Here is a 6,849-nt window from a genome sequence, read left to right on the forward strand (position 1 = left end):
CTAGGTGCGAGTGCTGATCTGCTTGAAGGTAGGAGGGCTCTGTAGAGGGATCTGGATAGGCTAGACCAATGGGCTGAGGCCAACTGCATGAGGTTCAACAAGGCCAAGTGCCAGGTCCTGCACTTGTGGCACAACAACCCCAAGCAGCGCTACAAGCTGGGGGAAGAGTGACTGGAAAGCTGCCCGGCAGAAAGGGATCTGGAGGTATTGGTCAACAGATGGCTGAATATGAGCCAGCAGTGTGCTGAGGTGGCCAAGAAGTTCAACATCATCCTGGCTTGTATCAGAAATCACATGGTCAGCAGGGCTAGGGAAGTGATTGACCCCTGGTACTCAGCCCTGGTGAGGCTGCACCTCAAGTACCGTGTTCAGTTTTGGGCCCCTCGCTACAAGGACATCGAGGTGCTTGAGCATGTCCAGAGAAGGGCTACAAAGCTCTTGAGGGGTCTAGAAAACAGGTCTTACAAGGAGCAGCTGAGAGAACTGGGGTTATTTAGCCTGGAGAAAAGGAGGCTTAGGGGAGATCTTATCGTGCTGCACAGTTACCCTAAAAGAGGCTATAGTGATGTGGGGATTGGGCTCTTCTCTCAAGCACCAAGTGATAAGACGAGGGGAAATGGCCTCAGGTTGCATCAGAGGAGGTTTAGGTTGGATATTAGGAGAAATTTCTTTACTGAAAGGGTTGTGCGGCATTGGAATGGGCTGCCCAGGAAAGTGGTTGAGTCACCATCCCTGGAGGTCTTCAAGAAACAGGTAGCTGTAGAACTTAGTAGCATGGTTTAGTGGTGGACTTTAGTACTAGATTAAAGGTTGGACTAGATGATCTTAGAGATCTCTTCCAACCTGAATGATTCAATGATTCGATGATTCAATGATTCGATGATCTAAATTGTATCAAGCACATAACTGTGAATAAACTGGGTTATGAAGCACTACCATGGCACTGTGACCCCTCATCTTCTCAGGAAAGAAACTGCTTCCTAATGTCTCATTAACTGAACTCTCCCTTGAGACATGATAACGGGCTTGAAATCCTACATGCTCACAGGCTGTATTCCCTTGGTCAACTTATTGCAAGACAAGTAATAAATGGGGGATTTCCCTTCTCCAGGCAATATATGATCTCTCTAAACCTCTGGGAACAATAGATCTAAAAATCAGTGCCATCCAGAATTAATTATTTTGATGTAAAGGACAGCCCAGTGAAACATTTATCTTTAACAACAAAGGCTTTTTCAGGGGTTAGTTTGGTAGGATGTGGTAAAAAAAATGATTTATTGTTTGATTTTTGTGGTGTTAGAATTCTCTCAGATATGGAGATAAACACTCTTGATAGCTATTTATGACCTTTCTAATACTGGCAGTGCCCTTAAATTTATTGCTGATTTTGTAATCATGTAGTCCCCACTAAATAACATCATCTCAAAGATGCTGTTTAACAGCATGTTTAAAGATGAGCACACTCATCTTTAAAGAATAACTGGAAGGTGATGGTCTGAGAAGTTCATCAGCTACTCCTTTTATGACAGAGCTCTGGATGAAATGATGAACAGGTTTTCATCAGCACAATTAAAAGCTATGAGTAGGATTTTTTTTCTTCAGTAACAAATTACCCTAACTTGTTCTGATCCTGATCAAGTTCTGATCAAGCAACTAGAGACATGTTTTTTGTACTTCTCTTCCAGCTCCTATCACACACAAAGGACAATCATGACCCAGAATTTGTCTTGTGGTGGTGGACCAGACAAGACATTAAGCTGAGACCCATCTGTATGACTGTAAGATGAAAAATATCTGAACACCAACAGTGCTCTCATTGTTGTCTGAAAGCCTTAAGACTTAAACCCAGACTACAACATGCCAATCTCTTACACCAAGACACTTCTTCACTTCTTGCCAAATATCTCTGTAAAGAAACAGTGAAATAGAACCACCTTTGCTCAGAAAAATATGTGCAAATGGATGACATTCATACAGTGCCTCCAGGCATCCACAGTGTTTAAAAAATAAGCAACTGATTTAAGTTGTAAGATCCAGATCTTCAGACACTCAATGCTACTGTTTTGAAAGTGGATATTTTAAAAATGTATTTTTTTTTATTACATTTTTGAAAGTATTTAAAAAAATGGAAATGCCAAACTTTCCTTTGTGCTGCTTCTAACAGAATCTGGCAGAAATGGGCAATTCATGTAACTGTACAATCTGTGCTTCTGTAAATGATGACAACAATTTTGTTGTGAGGCCAAGACTTCACTTGAGACCCAAAGGAAGGCTCTGTCTGTGAGCACTAGATCTAAAAATAGAAGACTTGTACCTGGAGAATTCATAGAGGAAGGGACTTCTACAGAGACATCTGAAAAAAGATACTGCAGGTTCCCCCAGGAAAGAAGCTTTTAGCCTAGAGGGCAGAGTGTAAAAACATGTGTAAGTAAAGATTAAAAATAAAAATAAAATAATAATAATGGACAGCTAAAATTCAGGAGTAGATGGAGCAGGGAGCTATACAAAGTGATTAAGTTGAACTTGCCAAGAAAGGGACAAGAGATGTTTTACATACTACATATAGTAGGGATAGTGACCCTTCCAACTCCTCTGTGAGGAGTCCACAAGCTGCCCCATGTTAGATAAGAGCCAGCTCCAGCCAGCTCCAAAAGGGACACGCTGCTGGCAAGAACCAAGCCAATTAACGATGTCGTTTGTGCGTCTGAGAGAGTGAATTTGAAAAAGGGAAAAAATTGCTGCACAAAAGCAGCTGGGAAAGAGAGGGGTGAGGAACAGCCCTTCAGACCCCGAAGTCAGTGCAGCAGGAGGGCAGGAGGTGCTCCAGGCATGCAGCAGCAGTTCCCCTGCGGCCTGTGGAGAGGCCCCTGGTGGAGCAGGCTGTCCCCCTGCAGCCCATGGGTCCCACATGGAGCAGATCTCCACGCTGCAGCCCATGGAGGAGCCCCGGGTGGAGCAGGTGGATGTGGCCTGGAGGAGGCTGCGGCCCATGGAGGGCCCCCGCAGGAGCAGGCCCCTGGCCGGAGCTGCAGCCCGTGGAGAGGAGCCCACGCAGGAGCAGGGGGTCTGGGGGGAGCTGCCGCCCGTGGGGGACCCGTGCTGGAGCAGTTTGCTCCTGGGGGATGGACCCCGTGGTACAGAGCCGTGTGGGAGCAGTTCTTGAAGAGCTGCTGCCTGTGGGCAGCCCCCGCAGGCGCAGTTCGGGAAGGACGGCACCCCGTGGGAGGGACCCCACGTGGAGCAGGGGCAGAGAGTGACTGTGAAGTAGCGGTGGAGACAAAGCGTCAGGGACTGACCACAGCCCCCATTCCCTGTTCCCCTGTGCTGCTTCAGGGGAGCATGTAGAAGAGGGTGGATTGGGGGAAGGTGTTTTCAGTTTGCTTTTAGTTTCTCACTGCTCTAGCTTGTTAGTAGTAGGTAATAAATTATATTATTCTCCCTATGCTGAGTCTGTTTTGCCTGTAACAATAATTGTTGAGTGATCTTCCTGTCCTTATCTCAACCCTTGAGCCATTTTCATCATATTTTCTCTGCCTTTCCCTTTGAAGACAGGTTGTGACAGAGAGGTTTTGGTGGAGTTCAGCTGCCCAGCTGGGTAAAACTGCCACACCAACTCTACAAAACACAGCTAAGTCTCCACACATCTGACAACCAGAAGACATTTATGGCACACCTCGGGGAACTGAGAGATGTGAATGTCCTTGGAGAGTTCCCAGCAGGAGATGGCAGTGGGTCTTCTGGACATGGCACACTGCAGGCCCAAGGCTTCACTGCTTTCTTCCACAGCTCGGGATTAGGATGATTCAAGAGCACAGATGTTGAGCTATCCATGGCCATGCACTTTGGTCTTGTATAAACTGTTCATAAATGGCTTTTGGTCCAAAAGTCACACACTACAGCATTGAGTCTGTGCCCATGAATTATACAACCACGATCACATGAACCTCCTCTACTCATCTCTTCTACTCACAGTCCAGCTGTGACTTCCCTAGAGACAACAATAATCTCTCAAAAGTACCCTGCTAGCACTAGGAAGGGGAAAAAAGATCCCAAATCTCTTGATTTATCTGAGACATAAAATACGTACATATATATATATGGGGCGCATCAAGCACAGCATTGCTAGCCGTCTGAGGGATGTGATTGTCCTAGTCTGCTTTGCACTGGTGTGGCCTAATCTCAAGTACTGTGTGCAGTTTTGGACACCACAATATAAGGACATAACTATCAGAAAGTGTCCAAGGAGAGCTACAAAGATGGTGGAGGGTCCAGAGGGCAAGATGTTTGAGGAGCGGCTGAGGTCCCTTGGTTTGTTCAGCCCAGAGGAGAGCAGGCTGAGGGGAGGCCTCATGGCAGCCTGCAGCTCCCTCATGAGGGGAGTGGAGGGGCAGGCGCTGAGCTCTGCTCTCTGGGGACAGCGACAGGACCTGAGGGAACGGCATGGAGCTGGGACAGGGGAGGGTCAGGCTGCGTGTTAGGGAAAGATTCTTCACTGGGAGTATGGTTGGGCACTGGAACAGGCCCCCCAGGGCAGTTGTCACGGCACTGAGCCTGCTGGAGTTCAAGAAGTGTTTGGACAACGCTTTCAGACATATGGTTTGATTTTTGGTTGGTCCTGTGTGGAGCCAGGAGTTGGACTCAAAGATCCTTGTGGGTCCCTTCCAACTCAGAATATCCTACAATTCTGTGATTCTGTTATATGGTGGATTGGCTTCCTGAGATTTAACCCTACTCCCTTTCATAGGAGACTATAACGTCTTTTTGGAACTGTCATGTCAGCAGCTTAAAGGTAGCTATCAGAATCAGATTGTTACAGTGTCTTGGAACTTCAGATTACTGTGTCATTAAATAATTTTTTAATGGACCCAGCCCAGATGAATTGTACTGCGTGTTTTGTGTTATTGGAACTCCAAAGCAGTGATGGTAGAGAAAGTATGGGGCTGGGAAAGTAAGAGCATTGCAAACATTGCTTTTTTAGTAATAACTCAGGGATTTGCTGTCTTCCTGAAAAGTGAGGATGTATAGTCAGTCCTGTTTTCCTCTTGGATAGTCTCTGCTCTTTTGTCTTTGTGCTAAAAAATTCCACAGGTGCAGAAGCAGGGATGGTTGGAAGGGAACATCACTATATGTTTACATGAGAGAACAGAAATTATAGAGCAAGTTTTAGTGTTTTTTTCTTTTTTTTCTTTTTCTTTTCAAGAGTGATACACTTGACTATGTCTGTCAGTCTTTTGAAGGGAATTGGGTCAAGAAGAGAATGTATTTCTCAAGGACCTGCTTAGGAAAGTGTTTTACTCAGCAACAACTGAAGACACTACAGTTATTTTAATAGCCAGTGTATGCTTCTCAACACCTTCACAATAGGGTAACCAAATGACAAAACACTCCTAGGAGGCAGAGCAGCTATTCATGTTAATCACTCCTCTTATGATCTCTTTGACCATCTGGCAAATGCATTTCCCACCTCTTCTTTTGAGATTACTGCAGCCCCTCAAGTGGGTGCACTCTGTCCCACAACTGCTACTTGCCCTGTAAGGTTCACAATGAGAACATGATTTGAAATATTCATACTCTAAACCACTTGATTTTACTTGCTGTTTGCATGAAGGTAAGATTTAGGAGCCCAGCAGTGCTAGATATTTTTGTGACACATCTCCATGCTCTTCATCTAAACATAGTTTCCAGGCTGTAGGGTATAATAGCTAAGAGTAGAATAAGGGACAAAGTGAAAATAACACATGAAGAAGACATGGGAAACCTGAGTTAAGAATGAGAAAGCACACAGTGGTCTATCAAACCCGAGGTCACAACAGAGTGGCTGCCCCCACATTGGTATGACAGAGGACTGTCATATCCAGTTGTCCCCTTGACCTCTTTTTCGTTCAGGAGTTAAAAACCCCAAACTGTCAAAAACTATATCAAGAAATGCTTCAAAAAATCTTGTTCCTGGATATAAAAGCTGTCTCTTGTACCATGAGGGCTGTCTCCACACCCTTTTATTTCAGCCTTGAGCCACTTTTAATGTGAACACATCTTTCATGGGAGAAGGGCTTTTCATTTTAATGGATACCCTGCTTCTGTGTTCAACAGGTAAAGCTGAAAGCAAATAATCAGAGCCTGTTGGAAGTCGAACTAAGTAGGCACAATCACTTCAGCTTTCACCAATGCAAATCACTGGTTCTGCTGGTTAAAATATCTCTAGCAAATTTGAAAGCAAAAGCTAATTTTCAGCATTACACAAATGTGCAAAAATGTGTGAAATCTGCAGGCATCTGAAGAAATTAGCACAGACTTCCACAAACCACTGAAAATGACCTTAGCAGGCATTTAGTAAGAAGCCTGGGAACAGAGTTTGGGGCAGGACTTGAGCTCAGGCTGGGGCTTGCTGAGAAACAGCTGGGGCTGAGCCCATGAGGACCATCGGGCTGCGATGTGGCCCCCTGGACACTGTTATTCCCATGCCATGGAGGATAAGCCCCATGAGTGGGTGGCCAGCCCCACCTCTGCTTTTTCCAGCCAATCCAAAGGTGAATGCAGGACACATCAGAAAAAATGAGAAATAAAGATCCTAATCCTACTGCTAATTTGAACTGTAATTCTTTTTCTTATTTAATGTATGTTGATATCCCATCTAAATCATTTCCAAGACAAACAAACAAACGAAAGGATAGAACAGTATAGTTCTGCTCCAATTTCACCAGGCTGTCTCTGTACTACATCAGACTACTCTAGACTACTATTGCTGCAGAGCTGGGCTGGGGTTTCTCTTTGTCTGTTTTTAAGTCCCGAGCTGTCTCTATGGGCTCTAACCTCAGTCATTAATATCAATTACTGTAAGGACAGCTGCCT

The sequence above is a fragment of the Cygnus atratus genome, chromosome 1 (genome assembly GCF_013377495.2).
Source record: "Cygnus atratus isolate AKBS03 ecotype Queensland, Australia chromosome 1, CAtr_DNAZoo_HiC_assembly, whole genome shotgun sequence".
Taxonomy (NCBI): domain Eukaryota; kingdom Metazoa; phylum Chordata; class Aves; order Anseriformes; family Anatidae; genus Cygnus; species Cygnus atratus.